Source organism: Rhinolophus sinicus, linkage group LG07, assembly GCF_036562045.2.
Source record: "Rhinolophus sinicus isolate RSC01 linkage group LG07, ASM3656204v1, whole genome shotgun sequence".
Lineage (NCBI taxonomy): Eukaryota > Metazoa > Chordata > Mammalia > Chiroptera > Rhinolophidae > Rhinolophus > Rhinolophus sinicus.
In genome coordinates, this window is record NC_133757.1 from 41,225,249 (window position 1) to 41,250,215 (window position 24,967).

Genomic DNA, 24,967 nt, shown 5'->3' on the forward strand with positions numbered 1-24,967 from the left:
AGCACTGTTTTTGTTTGTTTGTTTGTTTTTCTTTCTGCATCCTTTTTGGTTTTAAAAATCATTTCTGTCATTTCAAAGGTGAAGATTGGGTTCCTAGTTCACAAATTTGAATCAGAAAACTCACAGATTTCTTTACTGTTATGGAACGTGTGAATTAAATAGGAAGTGTAACTGCAACCATTTCACATTATCTGTAATAATGGAGGATAAACAGCTTTATTAAGTTAGCAACAATGGTAATAATTACTCTCTTATTAAAAATAACAAAGTAAATGAGAACGGTAATTATCACTCTTCAGACACTTCAACAGCGAGCAAGGAAAAGAAATCTAAAGTACAGGTGAAGCACCCAGTGTCAGGCGACCTTCTCCAAGTTGCCTTCTTCAAGTCTTGGCTGTACTTCTTAAGTGAAGTGACTGTTGGCAAATGACTTAATCTATTTGAGCCTTGATTTCTCATCCATAAAATAAGAATAATGATAGTACCTCCATGTCTATTGTAAGGATTAATATTTCAAAAGTGCTTAGAAAAAATGCCTGAATATAGTAGGCACTCAGTAAATATTTGTTGAAAAAAATAAATGAAGATATGAGTTGGGGTTGAATAAACAACACCCCAAAGCAGAAATGTATTATTTCCCAGCTAGTACAGTAGCTGAGTCTTCCTTCTTCTAAGGCTGGCTGATTATAAATGATGGAGTAAATAATAAAGCTAGTAAATATCATTGGTAGGAGCCCAAGGACTCATTATCCTGTGAAGGGAGATCACAGACCAGTGGCGACACTGCATGATTGGCTGTGATGATAAGCAAATCTAAAAGCTGATGGTTTTACTACCCTGAATAGTATGAGGTTCATCTCCTGAGATAGCTGAGTAGTTAAGATTTTGACTTTGGAGTCAGAGGATTTGGGTTTGAATCACAGTTCCTATTGTAGATTGAATTGTGTTCCCCCAAAATCCATATGTTAAAGTCCTAACCCCTTGTACCTCAGAATATAACAGAATTTCAAGATAAGGTCTTTAAAGATGTGACTAAATTGCAGCTCTTAGTATAGGTCCTAATCCAGTTTGACTGGCATCCTTATAAAAAGAGGAAATTAGGCTCACAGAGAGATAGACGCCAGGGATGCACAGGCACAGAGGAAAGGCCATGTGAGAACACAGAGACAAGGTGGCTGTCTGCAAGCCAAGGAGAGAGGCCTTGGGAGAAACGGAACCCGCCAACACCCTGATCTTGGACTTTCTGTGATGTGGGACCATGAGAAAATAAGAGTCTGTTGTTTCAGCCATCAAGTCTGTGGTGTTATGTTATGGCAGATCTAGCAAAGTAAATGCTTCAAGGATATGATCTGTGTAAACTTGGGTGAATTTTTTTTATCTCTCTGAGCCTCAGTTTTCTCGTCTGTAGAATGAGGATATTAGGATTTAACCCATAGATTTTGAGGATGAAATGAGACTACCGTGATCACAGAGCCTGCCTCATAGTAAGAGTTAACTATGTTAGCTATTATTATTATTGCTACAATTATAATGATCACTATTGTTGATTTTGTTAAGGGTCTCCAGAGGGACAGTTATCAGGGCCCCATCTATCTGATTGGAAAGTGAACAACATGATTACATACCCAAAATATTGTATCTTTTTGTAAATCATGAGCTGGTTTTACAGCTAAAGAAACCTTCTTTTAAATGATTTTTCAGGTCTGGTAAGAAGACTTGACTATTTAAGAAGATAAAGTATGACTATGAAACACCAAATAATTACATAGTTGTTGTTTTTTTAAAGAGGTTGTTCCAAATGTGACTTTAAATCATGATGTTTAGTTCCTGTATTAATAGTTTGTTGGTTGTTTCATGGTCACTTGATTGGATGTTTTGATCCATTCTGACTTTGTGCAAACACACCTAGGCTTATAGCTATAGCTGAAGATGCCATTTATCATTTAGTCATGATCATTCTTAACCACAAAAGCAATAAAACAAATTACACTGGAAAACACTGTGAGACATTGCTCTTCATCAATGCTTCTTTTAGGTATGATTTAGAACAGGTGGTCAGAGTGTTATGAAGAGATTGATGGGTTGGCAGTCATAACGCCTTATTTCCAGTCCCTGCCTCAGGGTTTGCCCTCATAAAATGGAGCTGAGTATGCCAGCCTTGTATACTTCATGGTCCTTAAAATAATCACATGAGGTAATGAATGTGAAAATGCTCTGTAGAAGTACATCAAAGTCAAGGTTAACAATTCAGTGATAAATCATGTTGATAGTATGTACCTTTGATAGTATGTGATGAGAATGGAACTTTATCCCTCCGGTCTTCCTCCCCAAGCTCTATAACCACAGGCTAGCCATGAGAAAAAGATCAGACAAATATCAGACAAATGAGGAACATTTTGGATAATACCCTACCAGTACTTCTCAAAACTGTCAAAGTCATGAAAAACAAGCAAAGACTGAGAAACTCTCATAGACCAGAAGAAATTAAGGAGACATGAATGCATTACCTTGGATGGGATGCCAAAACACAAAAAGGACATCAGTGGGAAAACTTGTGAAATCCAAATAAGGGCTAGAGTTTGGTTGGGAGCAATATGTCAGTGTTGGTTCTATAGTTTTGACAAAGGGAAAATGGTGATAGGAGATCTTAACAAGAGGGAGACTGAATTGAGGGTATACAAGAACTCCCGGCATTATCTTTGCACATTTTGTGTAAATCTAAAACTATTGTAAAATTTTAAAAACTTTATTTAAAAAATAAAATTGATGTACAAATATAACACTGTATTTGGTTATTGCATTGATTTGAAAGCAGCTTGTAAATTCAAAAACTCACCTTAGAGATGTCATATAAAGGAACTTTTATGTGATATTTTGAGAATACTTTTAGAATAGCAGAGTTAGTTGTCCTTTTTGCTGTAGTCCCTGAATGGAGTATCAACAAAATGATTTCCCTGCTAACGGATCTACAGTGTTTAGCCAATCCGACCTCCTCACTTTGCAAACTGACGTCCCAACTGTGACCTTGGCCAAAATCACAACTTATTTAGTTATTGATAGTGTTAAAAATGTGAAACAAAAGATATTTTTATTGCACGTAAAGTACTACATAAATATGAATATAGGTATGTGTTTGTGTATAAATATGCAATACACACACATATATGCAATCTTTCTTATAAATAGATAAAATGTAAAAGCATAGGACAGTCTCTTCAATGCTAGTCTGGTGGAATTTTTGTCTAGTGTTAAGGAAGCACATCCAACTCAGTTAAGGTACACAGTTGTTATTTTTGTTTGCTTGCTCTGTGTGTGTGTGTGTGTGTGTGTGTATGCGTGCGTGTGTGTGTGTGTGTGTGTGTGTGGTTTCTCAGGCTCCTGTGGCTGATTTCCAGGAAGCACACACTTCTCCTTCTAACAATCTTTGCTTCTCTCTGCCACATGCCCAACCCAACTGGCTCACAGAATGAGGAACCACCTCTCCTCTGCCTACAGCTCTTCCTCCTGCCCCCTACTGTTTGTGGTCTCCAGCACCCGCTCACCCATCTTCCATTCCTTTCAGGGGCATCACATCGCTCTTGTTTATTAACCCTCAGCTAAAGCAAGACTTGTGACCATCCCAGGCAAGCTAATACTTTGCCACTCCATCAAGCCTGTAGTCTTTATTTAAATTTTTCTTTTATTTACTTATTTTTTTTATTTCTATCCCTCCACTTTCCTCCCCTTTGGCAACCATCAGCTTGTTCTCTATATCTATGGGTCTATTTCTATTTTGTTTTGTTTATTCTTTGTTTTTTAGATTTCTCATATAAGTTAAATTACATTGTATTAGTCTTTCTCTGTCTTATTCACTTAGCATAACACCCTCTAGTTCCATCCATGTTGTCACAAATGGCAAGATTTCATTCTATTTTTTACTGAATAATACTCCTGTGTGTGTTTGTGTGTGTGTATCATCTTTTCCATTCATCTGTTGATGGACATCTCTAGGCTTCCTCCATATCTTGGCTATTATTAGTAATGCTGCAATGAACATAGGGGTGCATAAATCTTTTCAAATTTGTGTTTTTGTTTTCTTCAGATAAATACCCAGAAATGAAATTGCTAGATTGTATGGAAATTCTAATTTTTTTGAGCAATTCCATACTGTTTTCCATAGTGACTGCACTAATTTACAATCCTGCCAATAATTTATGAGAGTTCCCCTTCCTCCACATCCTTGCCACCATTTGTTATTTGTTGATTTATTGTTGATAGCCATTGTGACAGGTGTGAGTTGCTGTCCCATTGTGGTTTTAATTTGCATTTACTTGATGATTAGTGATGTTGAGCATCTTTTTATAAGTCTGTTGGCCATCTGTATGTCCTCTTTGGAGAAATATCGTTCATGTCCTCTGCCCATTTTTCAATTGGATTATTTGTTTTATTGGTGTTACGTTGTATGAGTTCCTTACATATTTTAAGTGTTAAGTTGTATGAGTTCCTTATAACCCCTTATTGGATATATCATTTGCAAATATCTTTTCCCATTCAGTAGGTTGCATTTTGTTTTGTTGATGATTCCTTCAGTGTACAAAAAACTTTTTAGTTTGATGTAGCCCTATTTGTTTATTATTTTCTTTTGTTGCCCTTATTCAAGGAGACATGTCCAAAAGGATATTGCTAAGAATGATATCAAAGAGTTTACTGCCTATGTTTTCTTCTAGGAGTTTTATGGTTTGGGGTATTATGTATAAGTCTTTGATCCATTTTGAGTTTATTCTTGTATATAGTGTAAGAAGGTGGTCCAGTTTCAGTTTTTTGTTTTGTTTTGTTTTGTTTTGCTTTGCATATATCTCTCCAGTTTTCCTAACACCACTTACTAAAGAGACTTTACCTTATGGTATATCTTTGCCTCCTTTGTGATATATTAATTGACCATGTAAGTGAGGATTTGTTTCTTGGCTCTCTATTCAATTCCATTGATCTATCTGGTTTTATGCCAGTACCATATTGTTTTTTGTTTTGGTATTGGTTTTTGGTTTTGTGGACAGAATATTGGGACACTTTATTGACTTTTTTAATGTTTAGGATAAATGATAGACCTAGGGCTATGGATGTCTCTCCAGCCTATATTCCAAGAGTGGTTTTTAAAAATGCAATTATTAAAGAATACATGTAGGTTTACAACAACATATTCACCTCCCATGCAGTTGATAACCCTCTTCCAAGTCTAGTACCCACGTGGCACCAGGGCAGCCAAAGATATTATCGGTGTGAAATAATTAGCTGTCACTGTGGTCTTTGCCATTAATTCAGACAATTCAGTTCTTAAAAGTGTCGTCATATTCTTATGAGCTCCTGGTTTCTTGTGACCTTCTTATAAGAACTGAAACTTTGAGTTTTATTAAGTCTCAACTCCAAGGATATTGTTTGGCTCCTCTCTAATATGTGTTTCTTTAATAGATCAGGTGTATAAGTCCTGATTGTGAACTAGGGAAAGATGATGACAATGGATATTAGAATAATGATAGACAAAAATACTGTTTTGATTATTGTAGTTTTGTAATATAATTTGATATCAGGGAGTATCATACCTCCCCCTGTGTTCTTTCTCAAAATTTCTTTGGCTATTTGGGATCTTTGTGATTCCATATACATTTTAGAATTAGTTGTTCCAATTCTGAGAATAATGCAATTGGTATTTTTAACAGGGATTGCATCGAACCCAGATATTGCTTTAGGTAGTGAGAATATTTTAACAATATTAATCCTTCCAAACCATGAGCAAGATATGTCCTTTCATTTATTTGTAACTTGCTCAATTTCTTTCTTCAATGTCTTATAGTTTTCAGAGTACAGAACTTTCACCTGCTTAGTTAAATTTATTCCTCGGTATATTATGCTTTTTGATGCAATTGTACATGGAACTGTTTTCTTAATTTCTCTTTCTAATTTTTTATTATTGGTGTATAGAAATGCAACAAATTTTTGCATATTGATTCTGTATCCTGCAACTTTATTGAGTTCATTTATGATTCCCAATAGTTTTTTGGTGGAGTTTACAGGGTTTTCTATATATAGTATTATGTCATCTGCAAATAATGAATGTTTTACTTTTGCCATTCACTGTGGATGCCTTTTATTTCTTTTTCTTGTATGGTTGCTGTGACTAGAACTTCCAATACTATTTTGAATATGGGTAGCAGTGGTGATAATGGGCATTCTTGTGTTGTTTCTGATCTTAGAAGAAAGGCTTTCAGTTTTTCATCAATGAGCATATTACTTATAGGTCATTCATTTATAGCCTTTATTATGTTGAGACATGTTCCTTTTATACCCATTTTGTTGAAATTTTTTTATCATAAAAGGATGTTGAATTTTTGCAAATGCTTTTTCTGTATCTGTTGAGATGATAATATAGTTTGTATTCTATATTTTGTTAATGTGATATATAACATTGATTTATGGATGACAAACCATTCTTGCATTCCTGGGGTGAATCCCACTTGGTCACAGTGTATAATCCTTTTTATATATTCTTGAATCTGGTTTACTGACGTTTTGTTGGAAATGTTTGCATCTATGTTCATCAAGGATATTGGCTTATAATTTTATTTTCTGTTATTTTTCTTTCTTTTTTTTTTTTTTTTTTTGGTAACATCTTTGTCTGATTTGGATATCAGGTTAATGCTGGCTTCCTAGAATGAGTTTTGAAGTGTTCCTTCCTCCTCAATTTTTTGAAATAGTTTAAAGATAGGTATGAATTCTTTGAATGTTTGATAGAATTCACCTGTGAAGCATTCTGGTCCTGGACTTTGATTTGTTGGAAGTTTTTTGATGACTGCTTCAATTTCATTGGTCGGTTTAAATTTTGTACTTCTTCCTGGTTCAGTCTTGGAGGGTTATATACTTCTAGAAGTTTATCCATTTCTTCCAGATTGTCAAATTTGTTGACATATAATTGTTCACAGTGTTCTTTAATGACTCTTTGTATTTTTGTGGTATTAGTTGTAACTTCTCATTCATGTAGGATTTTTATTTTTGGGGTGCTCTCTTTTCTCTTGAGTTTGACTAAAGGTTTGTCAATTTTATTTATCTTTTCAAAGAACTAGCTCTTAGTTTTATAGATCTTTTCTATTTTTAAAATTTCTATTTCACTTATTTCTACTCTACCTTAACTATTTCCTTTCTTCTGTTTACTTTGTGTTTTGTTTGTTCTTCTTTTTCTAGTTTATTTAGGTGTAGAGTTAGATGGTTTATTTGTGATTTTTCTTATTTCTTGAGGTAGGCCTGTATAGCTATGACCTTCCCTCTTAGAACTGCTTTTGCTGCATCTCATAAACTTTGAAAAGCTGTGTTTTAGTTTGTTTCAAGTTAGTTTTGATTTCTTGTTTGAGTTCCTCTTTCATCTATTGGTTGCTTAGTAGCATGTTGTTCAGTTTCAACATATTCCTGGGTTTTTTTCTCCAGCTTTCTTCCTATAGTTGATTTCTCCTTTCATACTATTGCAATTAGAAAAAGATGCTTGTTATGATATAAATATTCTTGAATTTATTGAGGCTTACATTGTGATCTGTTTGGGAGAATGTTCCTTGTGCACTTGAAAAAATAAATGCATTCTGCAGTTTTTAGATGAAATGTTTCATAAATGTCTATTAAGTTGATCTGCTCTAATGTGACATTTGAGGCCATTACTTCCTTATTAATTTCCTGTCTGGATGATCGTTCCATGGATGTGAATGGGGTATTAAAATCCCTTCCTATTATTATAGTACTGTGGATTTCTCCCTTTGTGTCCACTAACAATGCTTAATACATTTAGGTGTCCCTATGTTGGGTGTGTAGATATTTATAATTGTTATATCCTCTTCGTGGGTTGAGCTTTTTATAATTAGGAAATATCCTTCTTTGTCTTTTTGTTTATTTGCTTTAAAGTCTGTTTTGTCTGATAATGAGTATTTTTAACCCAGCTTTCTTTTCATTTCTATTTTCATGAAATAACTTTTTCCATCCCTCTATCTTCAGGCCGTATGTGTCTTTTGATTTGAAGTGAGTCTATTGTAGGCAGCATATAGATGATTCATGTTTTTTAATCCATTCAGCCACCCTACGTCTTTTTATGGAGCATTTAATCCATTTATATTTAAAGTAAATCTTGAAAAATATGTACTTATTACCATTTTGTTAATTGTCTTTTGGTTGGTTTTATAGTTCTCTGTTCCTTTCTTCTTCTCTTGATATCTTCCCTTGTGGTTTGTTGGTTTTCTTTGGTGTTTTGTTCCTTTCTCATTGTTCCTTGTATATCTTTTGCAGGGTTTTGGTTTGTGGTTACTGTGAGGTTTATATGTGTCTTCCTATATCTATAGCAGTCTATTTTAAGCTGATAGGTGTTTAATTTTGAATATATTCTATAAGGACTACATTTTTACTCCTGTGTCTATGTTTTATGTTATTGATGTTATGTCTTAGATCTTCTAGTGTTGTGTATTTCCTATTTATTGTAGGTTGAGTTGAATTTAATACTTTTTTTAACCTTCATAGTAGCTTTTGAAATGTCTGATTTACTGTATTTACTAAATATTTGGCTTTACCTGTGCGATTTATCCTTTTCATATAGATATGAATATATATATATATATTTCTGGTTATTGCCTTTCCTTTTCTGCTTAAAGAAGACCCTTTAACATTTCTCCTATAGTTGGTCTAATGGTGATGAACTTCTTTATTTTTTGCTTGTCTGAGAAGCTGTTTGTCTCTCCTTCAATTCTGAATGATAACCTCGCTGGGCACATTATTCTAGGTTGTAGGTTCCTTTCTTTCAGCACTTTAAAGATGTCTCACCATTCCCTTCAGGCTATAAAGTTGCTGCTGAGAAATCAGCTGATAGCCTTGTGTGGTTTCCTTTGTATGTAACTATTTTCTTCTTGCTTCCTTCAAGATTGTCCCTTTATCTTTAATTTTTGCCATTTTAGTTACAATGCCTTAGTGTGGGTCTCTTTGGATTCATCATGTTTGGAACTCTCTGTGCTTTCTGGATGTGGATTTCTGTTGCCTTTCCCAGGATAGGAAAATTTTCAGCCATTTTTTTCTTGAAATAAAGTTTCTGTTTCTTTCTCTCTTTCTTCTCCTTCTGGGATCCCTATAATGCAAATGCTTGAGTGCTTGATATTATCCCTGAAGTCCCTTAAACTATCCTCATTTTTTAAAATTATTTTTTCTTTTTGCCTTTCTGATTGATTACTTTCTGCTAGTCTTTATTCCAGGCCACTGATCCATTCTTCTGTACTAGCTAATCTGCTATCGATTCCTTCTAATGTATTTTTCATTTCAGTTATTGTGTTCTTCAGGTCTGCTTGGTTCTTTCATAAGTCTTTGTTGAAGATCTCCCTAAGTTCCCCTATTCCACTCTTAAGTCTGGTGAGTATCCTTATGAACTTTTCTTTGAATTCTTGATCAGGCAAATTACTTATCTCTGTTTCCTTAGGATCCCCCTACCTCCTGGGGATTTTTCTAGTTCCTTCATTAGAGATATATCCTTCTGTCTTTTTATTTTGTTTGATTTTCTATGTTATTTATATGACATAGACAAAATAACAGATCTCTCTCAGTCTTTTAAAAGTGGCCTTACATAGAAGTGACCTCTGTGTACTCTGTGTGTGCCAGGTGGTTTTGATGGGCTGGTAGGAGCTGAGTGGGTGCCTAAGGCATCCAGGGCACTGGCCTACCAAGCTGGAGAGGTTCCGCGTGGAGAGGCCAGGTGTGTGTAGTAATGCTCTGTTGACCCTGCTTGTTCCCTTTGTTCAGGGCCAAAATGGGCTCAGGCAATGAGTCCAGGAATGCATAGCAGCAACCTTGCAGGTAGGCCAGAGCACTTAGATAGAGACCCTGCTCACCCTATGGAGATGGGGGGCAGGGGTTAACAATGGTGCTCACCAGCCCCAGCAACCCTGTAGAACTCCCACAGTCCCCAAGTACCTGCGGCTCCCTAGCCTTCTCTATACCATCTCTTGTTTGTTGTACAGAAAATGGTCCCATGTAGAAGCTTTACTTTCAATGTAAATGGATTAAATGCTCTGTGTAGGCTTTGGGAAGCTGGTTGAATCTGAATGGAAGCTTATGTCACCTAGGGCACTGGCCTTTGGGTTTGGAGTGGCTTGCAAGAAGGCCAGGTGCTTATGGTAAAACCCTGTTGTTTTTGCTGACTACCTTTGCTCTGAGGCAAAAGGCTCCAGGCAGTGTAGCTGAGCACGTGCCATAGTGATCTCACATGTAGGCCAAATCACCAGAATAGAGTTCCTGCCACCCTGTCAAAGCAAAGGGGAATGTAAACAACAGCACTCATTGGCTCCTCTGGCCTGGAGAGTTCCCGCAGCTCCCGAGGGCTCCCAGCCTTCTCTATTTGGCCTCTTTCTCTTGTTTGTTGGTCAGAACCTGTTCATTCAGACCTCAGTTGCTTTGTAGGAATAATTGCTATCTATATATCTGTATATTTGGGTTTGCTCATGGGAGGGGATGAGTTCAACATCTTCTTATGCTGCCGCCATCTTAGGCCTCTCTCAAGGTTGGAAGTTGGGTAAGAAAAACAAAGAAGTAAAACTGTATCCCTTTTAGGTGACAGGCCTGCACTAGGCATTGAGGATTTAAATGTGAGTAGGATCTGCTCCTTGATGTGGAGGACCTCACAGCATAGTCTAGGAAGCTAAAACCTAAAAAGCTTTACACTACAGCATTGTAAGCATAAGGGTAAGCGCGTGTGTGGTGGGAAAGCTCTGAGGAGAATCACATGACCCAACTATGGGGCCAGATTTAAACAATACTTCTTGGAGTATTGACCACCTGAGATGCCTTGAGATGAGTGAGAAGTTAGCCAAATAGAAAAGAAAGGGGAAAGGGATTCCAGGCAGGAGAAGGGACTTTTGTCCTCTGAGATTGCAAGGAGGGAGGGAAGTGTGTGAGTTTACGTAAGACAAGGGCTAAAGAGAGACAGGTAGTCAACAGAAATCAAGCCTGAGGACCTCAGTGATCACAGAGATGGAGAATGTGAGGCCATGTTCTGAAAATGAGCGGTGGGTGCTTTGTGGGGAATTTGAGGAGAGTGGTTAAGATTTGGGCCTATATCTGAGGGAAAAGAGAGTAGAATCTAAGCAAAAGTAAATAAGGTGTTAATGAAAAATTCAGATCTAGTATAAGCACCAACATATAGGAATATGAGTTCAGATAATTTACTTCGTAAATTCATCCTAGAAAAAACGCTACATACGTTGTTGCTGAATATCACTATGTTCACCTTCGAAGTACTCCCCTTGGGAAACTGCACCGACACCAGCACCTAGTCCACCCTTCAAAGCAATTTTGGAACTCTTTTTCTGGAATGGCCAACAGAGCTGTCATCGTATTACCCTTGATGTCCTGATTATCATCAAAACATCTTCTTTCAATATTTCCTTTATCCTCAGGTAAAGAAAGAAGTCACTGGGGGCCAGATCAGATGAGTAGGGAGGGTGTCCCAATACAGTTATTTGTTTACTGGCTAAAAACTCCCTCACAGACAATGCCATGTGAGCTGGTGCATTGTCATGATGCAAGAACCATGAATTGTTGGTGAAAAGTTCAGGTCATCTAACTTTTTCACGCAGCCTTTTTAGCACTTCCAAGTAGTAAACTTGGTTAACTGTTTGTCCAGTTGGTACAAATTCATAATGAATAATCCCTCTGACATCAAAGAAGTTTAGCAACATCATTGCAACAATTTTGCAAACTTAATTTTCAGACCTCTTACACAGCCTTCAGCTGTCTAAGTGTAGGGAAAGTATAGAGAAAGTGAATTGTAACACTCATCTTGGGTTCAGTTTTCCCAGGCAGGGTCAGAAGACTATGGAGACTTAAGGGAACCAAGGATAGCTGATAATCGTTCAGATATGACGTATAGGGCCAAAAGGGAAATGGAAAACATCAATAGACTGGAAGAAAATAAAGACAGTACAGAATTTGATGCTTCTATCAGGATAATAGAAAATAAAAATGTCTTAAAACTAAATTTGGTAGAAACACAGACTGATCCATGTGTCAAGCTTGTGAGTAAATAAAAGGAGATGCCTGGAGGGTTAAGAAAAGCAGAGGACATTAAACCCAAGTGACAATGACTTTAATGGAGGATGACATTTACAAGAGAGTGGAAGTTCAGTGATGTGCCAGGAGAATGCAGCCTGGAGAATTGGGATTGCTGGGATGCAGAATTGCAAAGCACTAAGGGATGAAAACGCACCAAGGAAAGGAGATGTGTGGATGGATTGCAGAACTGGGAGGAATGGCTAGGATAGCTTCCTTCTAGCACGTAGTATGGCTGGGAAAGAAGCAGCTCACAGTGCAGGCACGGACTTTGGTATCAGACCGACCTAACTATGTAACTGCAGGCAAGTGCATTCCTCTCTCTAAACCTCTTTCCTCATTCATAAGAATATTGCTCTAACAGGCTGTGGTGGCACTAAAGAAGGTACTGTGCCTATACCGTCATAAGTTGTACATAATAAATGAGAGTCAGTGTTTTTTTTTCTGTATTTTTTTCCCTCAACTTTGCCTGTGGCTGAAAATCCTAAGTGATCTGGCCTGTTTATGCAAGGCCTGCACACAGTGGACAGAGAGCTGGTGCTGCTGAGAGCTGGACTCCAGTTTGAAAACCAGTAGCAAGAGTTTAATATTGACGTCGACTTTGAGGTACAAAAAATGATGGGGATCAACATCCCCAACCACTCCTACAGACAAACGGCATAAAAAACAATTCCCTTTTTGGTTCTGATTACTCCCCAAAGGGCTAATCTATTGTTCGTAGGTATGGAGAAGGCATGTACATGGCAGAAAATAAAGACAGGGGAAAGAAGCTGAGCTGGGTAAGGGGAAGGAAGAAAAAGATGAAGAAAATCAGTATAGAGGCAGCATTGTCAAGGGAATGCAATCGAATTCGACGGCGCTGGGCTTAGGTTGTGTTTATGAGGAAAGGGCCATTCATGAGATCCATGGGGTCTTTAATTCTTATTATATATAACATGCTGGTTGTATTTATAAAATAGAATCATAACTACATCTGGAACTTTTACACAGAAATTAAGGTTGACGTATGTGCCAGATTGATTTATATTCCCTGATAAGATGGTAAAGTAGAGATTTATTTTACTTTGCACTCTTACAGCTTGGATTATTATTCATACTTTATTTTGCAAATTGGTGGTAACCCAAATGCAGCCAAATCAAGAGTTCACATGCCAAGTTTTGGTCTGAAAAAGTTTTTGCATCCAATATATACTTGGCCACAAAAATAAGGAGATCAAATAATAGAAGAGAAAATAAAGTGTTTTACGTACTCTGGAGGTCAAAAACAGATGTGAGGAGCCTTCTCATGGAGTGTGGCTAGCTAACATCTGGAAATCCCCAATGCATTTCATTGTCCATTTGCAAGTTTCCCCCAATGTTTAATAACAGCTATTCAGGAACGCAGTGACTTGTGTAAAGAATAAAACTTATAGATATCAAAGACAAAGTCAGAAAACCACTCTGTTCTTGGCATCCGTCCTTCCTGGGCAAGGATTTCATATTTTCTTTCGGTCAATGCTATGTTTAATAAACCTATGTGATCGGTTCGATTTTGATTGAGCCAAACTTGGTTTGTTTTGTTTCTTTTCTATGACTCAGTGACAAAAGAAACATAAAACCTTCTGCTTACTTTAATCACAGAACTATGGTTTCTTCTATGTAATCTGAAGAAGAATTGAGGAAATATTCCCAGAAGGACTAGTTGTGCTATAGTAGGGGAGGAAGGTGAGAAAGGGGTGGTGAGGGAAGTGGATAATTTAGCGTGTTTTCTTCTCTTGGCTCACAGTCTATGTGGTTTCTTGTTCCCTTTCAAACAACTCTTTTCTGCAAAGACAACTCCCATGAATTGCAGAATTTATAAGGAAATTTACAGAGGAGAGCAGACCTGTCTGTATTTCTGACCACAAATGTTTAAAATGCTGAGGGACATGCTGTGAAGCTAATGCAGAAGTTGATTCCCATTACCAAATGCAGCAATCAACATTAGACATACACTCTTCACTCCATTCACAGGTCCATGTTGCATTTTATAAATTAACAGTAATCTAGACATGCTTTGACAGAACAGGGTAGGCCACAGAACTGATTGATTCCTCACTAATTCCGAGATGACAGCAAGGTATCAACTTGTATGCCTACTCAGGTCCACAGGTAGTGGCGGCTAAGAATACAAGGTTTTAGAAGAATTCTACAGCTCTTCACAAGCTCAGTGGGAAAGTGCCTTCTTTGTAGATTTTGAATGTGTGTCAAGGAAGTGGGTAAGAACAGCGTAGCTATGGTACTTGAGCTACTTAGTTACCATTCTGATTTAACGAAAGAAGTGTCATGATAAAACCTGTTTCTGAAGTTTGGGGAATTTTTAATTCAAGGTAAACTCACAGTAACAAATGCATATATATATATATATATATATATATATATATATATATATATATATATATATGGCAGTAATAGTAATAAACTCCACCACATGATGACACTGTATCTTTAGAAGAACTTTTACATGTGTCATCTTATGAGTTTGTAAATTGATCCCATGAGGTGGAAAGGCGGAAGTATATTTATCCACATTTCCAAATGAAGAACTGGATTTCAGAGTAGATGAGTGATTCATCCTAAGTCATGCGAATAAGTTAGAGAATGTAGGACATATATTTTGTAGTAGTCATTTGACTATTTTGTGATCACTCAATTTTCTGACTCAAATTAGGAGTCAGAAAACTGTAGGAACTATGAGTGGGATTTTCTGATTCCTAAATTTTGCAACAATAAAATATAAACATGACTACACAGGAAACATTTGCAATGAATATGTGTACACATGATTAAGTGACAGGTGGGAGATAGCTGGCCGTTGAAGTGCACGAGTGGCTGTACTGCAGAGTTTTCCAAAAGAACAGAATATAGCTAGATTTAGTATAAAGAATCAGTTCGTGCGATTTTGGAGGCTGGCAAATCCAATATATGCAGAGTCCATGTCCCCGTTGGAGTCTGAAGAGTAACAGCCTGCAGTAGAAGCAGGGAGAGCAGATGTCCCAGTGTGAAGGCCATTGGGCAGGAGAATTGTCTCTTACTCAGGGGAGGTGCAGCCTTTTATTTTGTTTGGTCCTTTAAGTGATCAGATGAGGCCTACCCGCAATATGGAGAGCAATCTGCTTTACTTGAATGAAGTAAATACGAGTTTAAATACCAATCTCAGTCAAAACCACTCTCACAGAAAAACCCACAGTGATATTTGACCAAATTATCTGGGCACCCTGCAGCCCAGTCAAGTTGACACATAAAAGTGATCATCACAAGTCCACCCCTTATCAACCTGTCACCCATACACGTTTCCGTCAGCCATACTTAATGTCCAAATAAGGCACATAACAAGGTTAGCCTTCTTCCTGACTGGAACAATTATCCTGTGTACAATCAAAAACACACCAACCATTTTCCCATAAGAAGACACCAAGTCCTTGAACAATATTTACTCTTCTCTTTGATATCTCCTAACTTAAGTACTATGAGGATAGAATGTTATGGACTGAAGTGTGTCCCCTCAAAATTCATATATCAAAGCCCTAAGCCCCAATGTGGCTGTGCTTAGAGATAGGGTTTTTCAGGAGATACTTAGTGTCAAATGGGGTCCTAAGGGTAGGACCCTAATCCCATAGGACTGGTGTCCTTATAAGAAGAGGAAGACACCAGAGATCTGTCTCTCAGTCTGCACGTGCACACAGGAAAGACCATTGAGGACGCAGTGAGAAGGTGGCCATCGCAAGCCAGGAAGAGAAATGTCACTAAAAAACAATCCTGGGGCGGGTGCGGGGGGGCACCTTTACCTTGGAATTCCAGTCTCCAGTAGTGAGTGTGAGAAAATAAATATCTGTAGTATCTTGTCTGGCAGCCTGAGTTGACTGATACTAGGACCAAAGCCCTACCTGAGGTTCTAGCAAAAATCCCAGCTATTTATATGGGCTTAACTGGAGGTTACTTCTCCCTGACTTGGGAACGTGTGCCCCTTTGCACTTATCATCTTTGGCTATCAGCAGGGGTAGCAGATTCCATGGCCTAGTTATCCTGACATCTGGTAATTGTGCTACTAGCTAGGCTATAAAAGACTTGATTTAGGTCTAAGAATTGTGCAATCAAAGCATGCCTAGAAGATAAATTAGACTAGCAAAGACTGTGTGTGTGTGTGTGTGTGTGTGTGTGTGTGTGTGTGTGTGTGTTTTAAATCATACTATGCAGTCAACTTTTAGAACCCTAATTTGTTGCAAGGTTCCTATGTTGGTAAGGAGGTAGTTTTCATTCTTTAGGTAAGACTTTTTTTTTTTTTTACAGAGTTGAACAGACCTCTTGAAATAGCTTCAGTGTTAATACAACACCTTTATGCTGTAAATCCTAAAGAAAGCCAAACAAAGGGTGGTTTGTTAACAACACTGGGTGTTTCAGTTTTTCACTGTACTGCATTCATGGATTTTGGAGAGGACCTATGAAGCTATAAATAAAAGCAATACATCTATTTATTTTTTTATTTTATTTTATTTTTTGTGTGAAACAATTTCTAAACTCCCCAATAGGTATAATGTTTGACTCATTTAACAGCTTGCTACAGACTTTCCTTGGGGAAACTAAAGGGTACTTTCCCCCTTTTTGAATCAAAAGTTGATAATGTAGAAATACTGCACAACTACCATGACTATAGCATCTTTCCTTTTCATTGAACAGCAGTTGTGGTTTGCAGAGTAACTTACTTCAGAAAATTGTGGAGACTTCATAGCAATGGTTGAAGCTATTTGGATTCTCCAAATTACCTAATGGAAGAGGTAAGCTTTATGCTTTAAAATGAGCCATATGTGTGTGGGGGGGTATATACACACACAAACATATATATATTTTTTTCTTTGAAGCCTCTGGTACAGAACTTTTCACCTCAATATTTTGTATTGAGCATGAAATTCACTGCAATTCTTACTGCTTCATCTTTTCAAAAGTGCCAATATAGGAAATAAATTGAAAATTTTTAACAAACCCAAGATTCAACAATTATACCAATGTTGCCTTTGTTTCCCATAAAACCTTAAGAAAAATCATATATTAACACAGCTGCTGCTAAGTTATCGACTTTTGTTGTTCTTCTAACAACAACAGACTCCCAAGGTTGTGGTGGTAAAATGAGTGATGAATGATGAATAGAAACAGTAGGAAATAGGCTAATAGATAGTGGTACTTTGTACAAGGAATTCAAGAAACTTAAAAAAGTCTATTATAAATCAGTTCAATCCAATTTTGAGTCAAGGGCATTCAAGACAATTTTTGCCATTTTCTGAAACTACTAAGAGTTGAAAATGGAGTCACAGATGAAAATGTCCTTAATGGAATTAGCTAAAAATTGATTATAATAAATGGAAGTCTTAGTATGGCTGACCACGTATACCTATCAAGGAACATTGCAACCAGGATTGAGGCTCAGACATGCTGGCATAGATGACATTTCGCCTCCCCCCACCTCTTCAAACTCCCTCTCTACCCCTCATCCTCCTACACACACACCCAATCCCACCTTTTATGAAGCTACTGTAATTTGCTCTCTTGCGTTCCCTGAGATAGTGGCTGTTTATTCTTCTATTACCACCCCTACCTCCTATTCTGCACACTCCAAACTAGACCTAGCCATGCTCTAGGCTTCTGTGGGACCCATAAATCTCAAAGAACTTGAATTCCATCCACAGCCAGGATGTAGACTGATGGGGGCTGAGTGAAAATGGGAGACAAACTGTAGCAGGGCCACTGCAAGGAGGGCACTGGAGAGAAATTGTTTCCCAAAACTGATGAAGGATGCTGGCTCTATGAGTCATACTCAGTCAGTCAACCAAAGCAGGTGAGGAAAAAGTGGTCCTATGCGCTCTGTGAGGCTGCTCTGTAACCCTGCCAGTTCCTGTGTCACCGACATGCTTTGGATGAGTGTTACAGCCAGCGATGACAAGGGAACCAGACCACTCCACCATGGGACGTCCCTGTAAATGTAGGGTGTGAAAAGGGAAGGGCGTTTTCCTACTGTCTTACAGAAGAGAACCAAAGCCAAAGGCAAGTGGTGATGGAGCTCTAAGTGCAGTGTGGCCCTAACGATGCTCCAGAGGGCAGTGTCAATGGTGGATCAGCACCACCGAATGAGTAACCAGAGCAAGAGCCCCGAAACTGCAGTCCTGGCCCTTCCAGAGATGATTGTCTGTCACAAGAGCACTGAGCCTCAAACAGGGCAGAGGACTATCAGTTATATTCAGGACAACCACCTGACCTCAGAGACTTGAGGACAGACTCTTTTGCTGACTTTGTCCTCAAGCTGGAGAGCCACAAGCTGGAGAAACCTGGGAACATATGAGTTACTTATGTCTGAAACCACATTAGATCAAGTATTGTTTATGATTACAGAGCAAACAAAGTGTTAGGCATGTAATTTAGACCTTTTACTGCTATCTTGATGGACCACCTGCTTCTTTTATCTTTCTTGTTTGTTTTGTTTCAGTTGCTTCATTTTTAAACAAGAAAAGGCAAAAGTGAGGCTTTCATTTTTCATTCTACATCTTTTCATAGCAAAAGAGAGACCTCATTTTAAGTTCTTTACTCCTCATCAAATACTGTCTCTGTGAATTATGATTTGTGCCTTGAGGTCAGAACCCACAGCAGCGTACAGACAAACATTGCATTTTGGGAATAGAATTTAAGGAGAAAGAGACGAGGGTTGAAAAGTCAGGCTTTGGGATGTTCACAGTTAGGCAAGGGAGGAGTCCGAGCAGAAGCAAGAGTTCAAAGCCAGTTCCCTCACGCAAAGATCAACCTCCCCAGACGTCTATAGTAACTACTAGGAAAAACACTGATTTATATGTTTACTTTAAATATAGAACAAAGTTGACTTATGCATACATATGTACATGCGTATATAAATGCATATGAGTGTGGGATTTCTACATAGAGATATAGATGTATAGAGAGATGCATACATATTGAATTATATATAGATTTATGTAAATCATAGATGTATATGTGTGAAGTAACAGCAGAAAGAAGAAGAGAAAAATAGGAGAAGTTATTCCTTCTGACCCCTTCCTGTCCAATCTCCCCATGCCTCACACCACTGTTTACCTTGCTTATGAACAGGAGCCCAAACTTCTCGGGTGTCCATTTTTGCCAGGACTCTCATCTCCTTACGGTGGTGTAGAGCCCCATAATATGAACTAATTCTTCCCTCCCTTTCAAATTCTTTTACTTTAAGCAATTGAAGATTCTTAAATATATGTTATTGAGCCTATACTCATAATGGACTATTCAAAAAATGGCTAACATTTGTTCAAGAAGAACACAAAATAAATTCACTTAAGCCATTTGTTCATAATTACAGTAGACACAATGCTCCTCATTATTGAACAAACTCTATGCTAAACATTTGGCCATGAGGACAATGGGCCAAATTATACTGATCATTTTTTTACTGTTTTGCGTTTGCACTGACATACATGGCTGTAGACAGTTAATTGGATCTATAAATACTCCCAGTTAAGTTTAATTAGTTCTCTGTGCACAATCTCCGGTTATGATAACTCTGATGATAATTTTGGATAATTTTTTTTTAATTCCATAGGAAGTCTGATTTTTTTTTTTTAAAAAAAATGACCTAGAATATGCTCTGAGAGGAAAAAAAAAGAGAGAGAGGAAAAAAATAAAAAGAAATTGGATAAAGGAGTGAGAAATAAGAGTATGAAAAGATTAGTTACTCTGTAAAAGCCAATATGATTGTAGAAGTATTAAAATCCCTGTAGGAGATTTACAGAGAAGTCTGCCCTGGATTAGAATTTGATATCAAATGACTTAACTGAACTCATACAATTTCTGTGTCATTTGTAGTTGAGTTAATAGCATATGTTCCTGGAGGATTACAGCCAATGATTAAGGAAATTAGGTTTTGTTTGAATTTAATTTAGTTATATAAAGCTGCTACTATAATTTACAGCTTTGATATTTAATATTTAATAACCCAGATCTGAGAAGAATACTAGATATAGCTGTGTCATTATGCCTTGAAATATTGTTCCCATAAGTCATTTATATTTGCTGGCTGATAAGGACGTTCATCAACTAGATGGACTCAACATGAGTCCGCTGATAAAGCCAATGCAGTTTCACAGTTTGCTGAGTCCCTTGTACATTTCCACTTCATTTCCCACACCTGTAACTTACTGAATCATAATTTATCTGGCCGGTCAATTGTCATAATGAAGAAACATTGCAGCCTTTACTTCAGCAGCCAGCTATGGGAAAGACTCAATTCTGCCTTTCTCTCACATTTTATGTATCTGGGGCTTTTGTCGCTAAAAATCGTGGAAATTTCAGTGTAAATATTGCCCCCTCAATATTTTTCTTGTTTTTTTTCTTTGTTGTTGTTGCTTTGTCATGTTTTTTCCCCAGTCCCATCTCCTTGCCTTATTCTTTCTTTTTTTCCTTCATTTTTCTGAAGCTCTATAGAAATGACTCTGATTCCTCTTCTGTATATATCTTTATCTTTGTAGAAATTTAATTTTTCATTTTCTCTGATTTACAAAAATTAATCCTACACATCTGATCCTATACACTAACTTTTAGTTCTAAACATTCCTAATTTTTTCTCCCTATGCAAGAATATTTATACTGCACAAACTGCTTTTCTCTGTTAGTATTTGTGATTTAAACCTTTTATGTGTTTTATTCACATGTTTTTTGTTGCCCTTACAACTTCCGAGAATCCTTCCCATCACTCTTCTGGTTAGTTTTGTTCTTCTCACTTACTTTTACTTTCTAGTTTGGGCTTTTTTCAAAGACAGGTTAAGTCAGCCCTTCAGAAAATTCACAAGGCATAACCTTTAACCTCAAAGATTTTAGACGTCTGAACAAAGGACTTAGTAGCAATACCTACTTTAAATTCACACACACACACACACACACACACACACACACACGTATATTTATTTATTTATTTTTTGTTTAGGTAGGTAGCAAAGAGTGGAAATGACTCAAATTGAAATATTTAAAGTTGGTCAACACTTAAACATGCAAGTTGAAACACCAGGAGTTTGTTTGAAGGGAATAAAGAAATATAGTAATACAGCCTAAGAAATGAGATTCTTTGGTGCTTTCCTGCCAGCCCTCTAAAAACTCCAACTTGGTGAACCCATTTAATACCACTAATAATAAAGCAAAGCGGTTAAGCGTGGGGTCTGGAACTACATTGACTGGCTGGCAAATTTGGATTCCCTGCTTTAGCTGTGTGACTTTGGATAACTTACTTAACCTCTCTGTGCCTCACTTTTTAAATCTGTAAAATGAGGGTAACAATAGTACTCTTGTTGACAAAATTGTTGTGTTACTGCTTGTAAAATGCTTAGAATCATGTCTCAGACATAGGAAAATCTCAATAATTGTGAGATATTGTTATTTACTATTGTTTTTGTTATTGCTATTATAAAATAAAGCACCAATTACAATTGACCCTTGAAACAATGCAGGGGTTATGGGCACCAACCCACCACACAGTTAAAAATCTGCATATAACTTTTGACTCCCTAAAATCTTAATTACTAATAACCTACTGTTGACTAGAAGCTTCACCTATAACATAAATAGTCGATGAACACATATTTCGTAAGTTATATGTATTATACACCATATTCTTACAATAAAGTACGCTAGAGAAAAGAAAATGTTATTAAGAAAATCATGAGGAAAATGCATTTACAGTATTTATCGAAAAAAATCCTCATATATGTGGGCCCACACAGTTAATACCTGTGTCATTCAAGAATCAACTGTAGTAGGAAATAGCAAATCAAAAAGCGAACATTTTATATAGATAGATAGATAGATAGATAGATAGATAGATAGATAGATAGATAGATATAAATATATATTATATAAACATTATCAACAATTGTTCTTCCTAGATCAAAAGTAACCCATATGAGGAGTTGAAGGAAAACCCTGCATTAAGCATATTTGAGATACAAAGATTTTTTTTGTTTTTTTGTTGTCGTTTTGTTTTTGTTTTTGTACCTGAAGATAGTGAGCTGCCTCACATCCTCAAAGCTTGAAACTCTGGTGGTTGTTAAACATTCCAACTCAAGAACCAGAAAAACAGTATGTTTGCATGAATGTAAAAAAACAGAACCCTAAAGCAACAATCCAGACCTAGATCAAGATCTCACTAGTCAGAATTCCCTGATTGATTTGAAGAGAATTCCTTGAGTACGGACTGTACAGAAGGCACTGACCCTACCCAGTAAGGAAGTTAAGAACAGAAGAGAGGGTAAGTAGAACAACGATTCAAGTCCTTAATATCGAATACAAAGGAAAGGATGGAGTTTATATATTCCAGTGACTATTGAAATAAGAACACCCCATGAAAGAGAGAAACTTCAGACTGATCAAGAAGAGAAATGAGATTGGCTTTCTCTAGCTATGCTCTCATTTATTCACAAACTGGATCCTATGTAATACTGGGAAAGGGTGAAAATCTACATATTAACTAATATCGCATAAAGAATCTTCAACTAATGGAAATACAGGCAGAATCTGAAAGACCTAGAAATACAGCAGCGGGAGCTACGAGTATAAGAATAGAGAGGCTAATGATGGGTATTCCTGGGAACAAGATTGCCAGTAATAAGAAAGAAAGCAGTAGAACCAGAGTCAGATCCAGGTCTATTACAAAATTAGTTTCAATTACAGACACATTTTAAATAGCCTAATAGTTATAAAGTTTGAAGAACTGCCAATGTTTCTGAATTAGAAAATCTGAATGTGAGTCACATCTACACCATCTATTAGCTCCACAATCTTGAGCAGTCATTAAGCTTGCTGAGCCGCAGTCTTTCCATAATGAAAATAGAAGTGATAGTATCTACACAATACCACCTTACAGAGCTTTAAGAGTAGTCAAATGAAACTATACTCTGAAACATAAAGCACTATTGGAATGTAAATTATTAATATCATTCAGCTTTTGCTTGATTTCCCATTAGTGGGAATATTACTAATTTATTATATTATTTATGAACAATAGCTCTAATTGTTAAAGGGGGATATCTGTCCATTATATGAAAAAATATATGTAACTTATACACTGGTCCTAGCTATATCCCCTGGTGAATCAGAATTAATTTGAATCTACTATCCAATGATATTTCTTCAAATATTTAATGATAGCTATCGTGATACCCTTAAAGTTTTCTATTCTGCATATTAGGAAAATTCAAGGGTTGGTGAACTCAGTTATACAATGACATTGGAGCTCTGGATCTTGTCTGGTTCTACTGTCTACTCAAAATATGATTCAGTTTCCAGACCCTGGAAATCAGGTCATTTTCTTCTAAATTCCTTTGAGTTTGTTAATATCTTTCTCAAACGTTGATGCCTACACCTGTGACAAATTTTGTGTTTGCTTAGACTATACACATCCTCAGTCCAGTTGCACCTTCTGTTTTCCATCAGAAGCCTATTTAGTTCATATATTGGAGGGCAGTGTCTTCAGGAAAGACAGCCTCCCCACCCCCATCCTCACCCCCGGTAGCCAAGAGGTGAATGTTGACTAGTTTAAACCAATCGTGGCAGTTTTATTACCCTGCCACCTTCATGGACATGTGAATGCAGTCTTGGCCACTGAGATACAAAAGAATGTCTTCAGGGAGGCATGTAGGAAAAGTCCTCTTCACTCTTTAGGAAAGAACCAATGGCAGGGTTCACCCCGTCCTGCCTGTGGGATGCTTACTTCTGAAGTTTGGATGTGCCACAGACAATTTGAGATGATGCTAGTAGGAAACCAACATTATTGTAGAACCACCGACCTAGGGTCCTTTCATCATAAAGCCACTGAATTAAAAAGTATTTATTCTTGCCTTTTCCAGACATTTCTATGCAGGGTGATCCATTATGGTTATTGCTTAAGCCCCATTTGGATGTGTATCAGGGTCTGTTGATGCCGCAACTTACCCTTTTGCCCACCTGAGGCAACCTGCTGCTATAAGAAGCAGTGCCAGCACTCTGATAGTTTCCCACCTCACGTGCCTGCACCTCTTCTCTAAGCTAAGAAGCATTGCTAAGGTGCAGTACAAGGAGTTTAAGCTCCTTCCTCCTAAGCCTCAATCAAAAGGAATGACATTTAGGGGAGGAGGGGGGCTAAGCCTTCCCCCACTCTGGTGGGACGTTTATGAAATATGTCCCACACACTTTCTCAGAGGACTCCAACTGAGTCCCAGTAGCTGACAGCAGAAACCGGCTTATTAATATATCCTTTCCTGTCTTACTTACTCCCACCCCCTCAAATTTGTTGTCCTTGATCTTGGGATCACCTTCTAAATAATTACATGTGCCTAAGACCTTGTCTCAGGGTCCATTTTTGAGAAAGCCAAATTAAGATACGTCAAGTATTCTGTTGTCTGCAGCTGAAAGTATTCTGATGCAGCAGAGCTTTCTGTGATGGTAGGAATGTTCCATCATTCCCACCTATTGGGATGTGTAGTCCAATATGCCAGCCATTGGTCACATGTGGCTATAGGGTATGTGAAATGTGGCTAATGTGACTGAGGAATAGAATTTTTTAAAATTTCATTTCACTTTAGTTTATTTAAATTTCAATAGCCACATGTTGCTGGTGGCTGTCATATTGGACAGTGCAGCTCTTGATGCATTCCAGTGAGGACGGAGTGAATGAATCACGTCTCTGATTTTTTAAACATCAGTGTTATATTTCATAACCTATATTTTGCATAATGAAGAATTGTACTAAGCTAGGCTTTGTGAACAATACAAAGATGAATAAAATAAACAGCTTCTGCCTTGTAAAATCAACCTAGTCAGGGAAACACACATACATATGGATATATAA

At 37.3% G+C, this 24,967-nt stretch overlaps 1 protein-coding gene across 5 annotated transcripts in view; it reads left to right on the plus strand.

Moving 5' to 3' along the window:
* The window catches only part of CABCOCO1 (ciliary associated calcium binding coiled-coil 1), a 442,260-nt gene that overhangs the window by 139,832 nt on the left and 277,461 nt on the right, over nt 1-24,967 (plus strand). For 2 of the 5 annotated variants that reach the window (XM_074339483.1, XM_074339487.1), the window contains exon 3: nt 16,786-16,883. The exons of 1 other annotated variant lie outside the window; for it this stretch is intronic. The gene's annotated coding sequence lies outside the window, so the exon portion shown is untranslated. Of the gene's footprint in view, nt 1-16,785; nt 16,884-22,028; nt 22,391-24,967 lie in introns of those variants that run through there. 2 more of the 5 variants (XM_074339488.1, XM_074339485.1) reach the window with 2 other exon arrangements.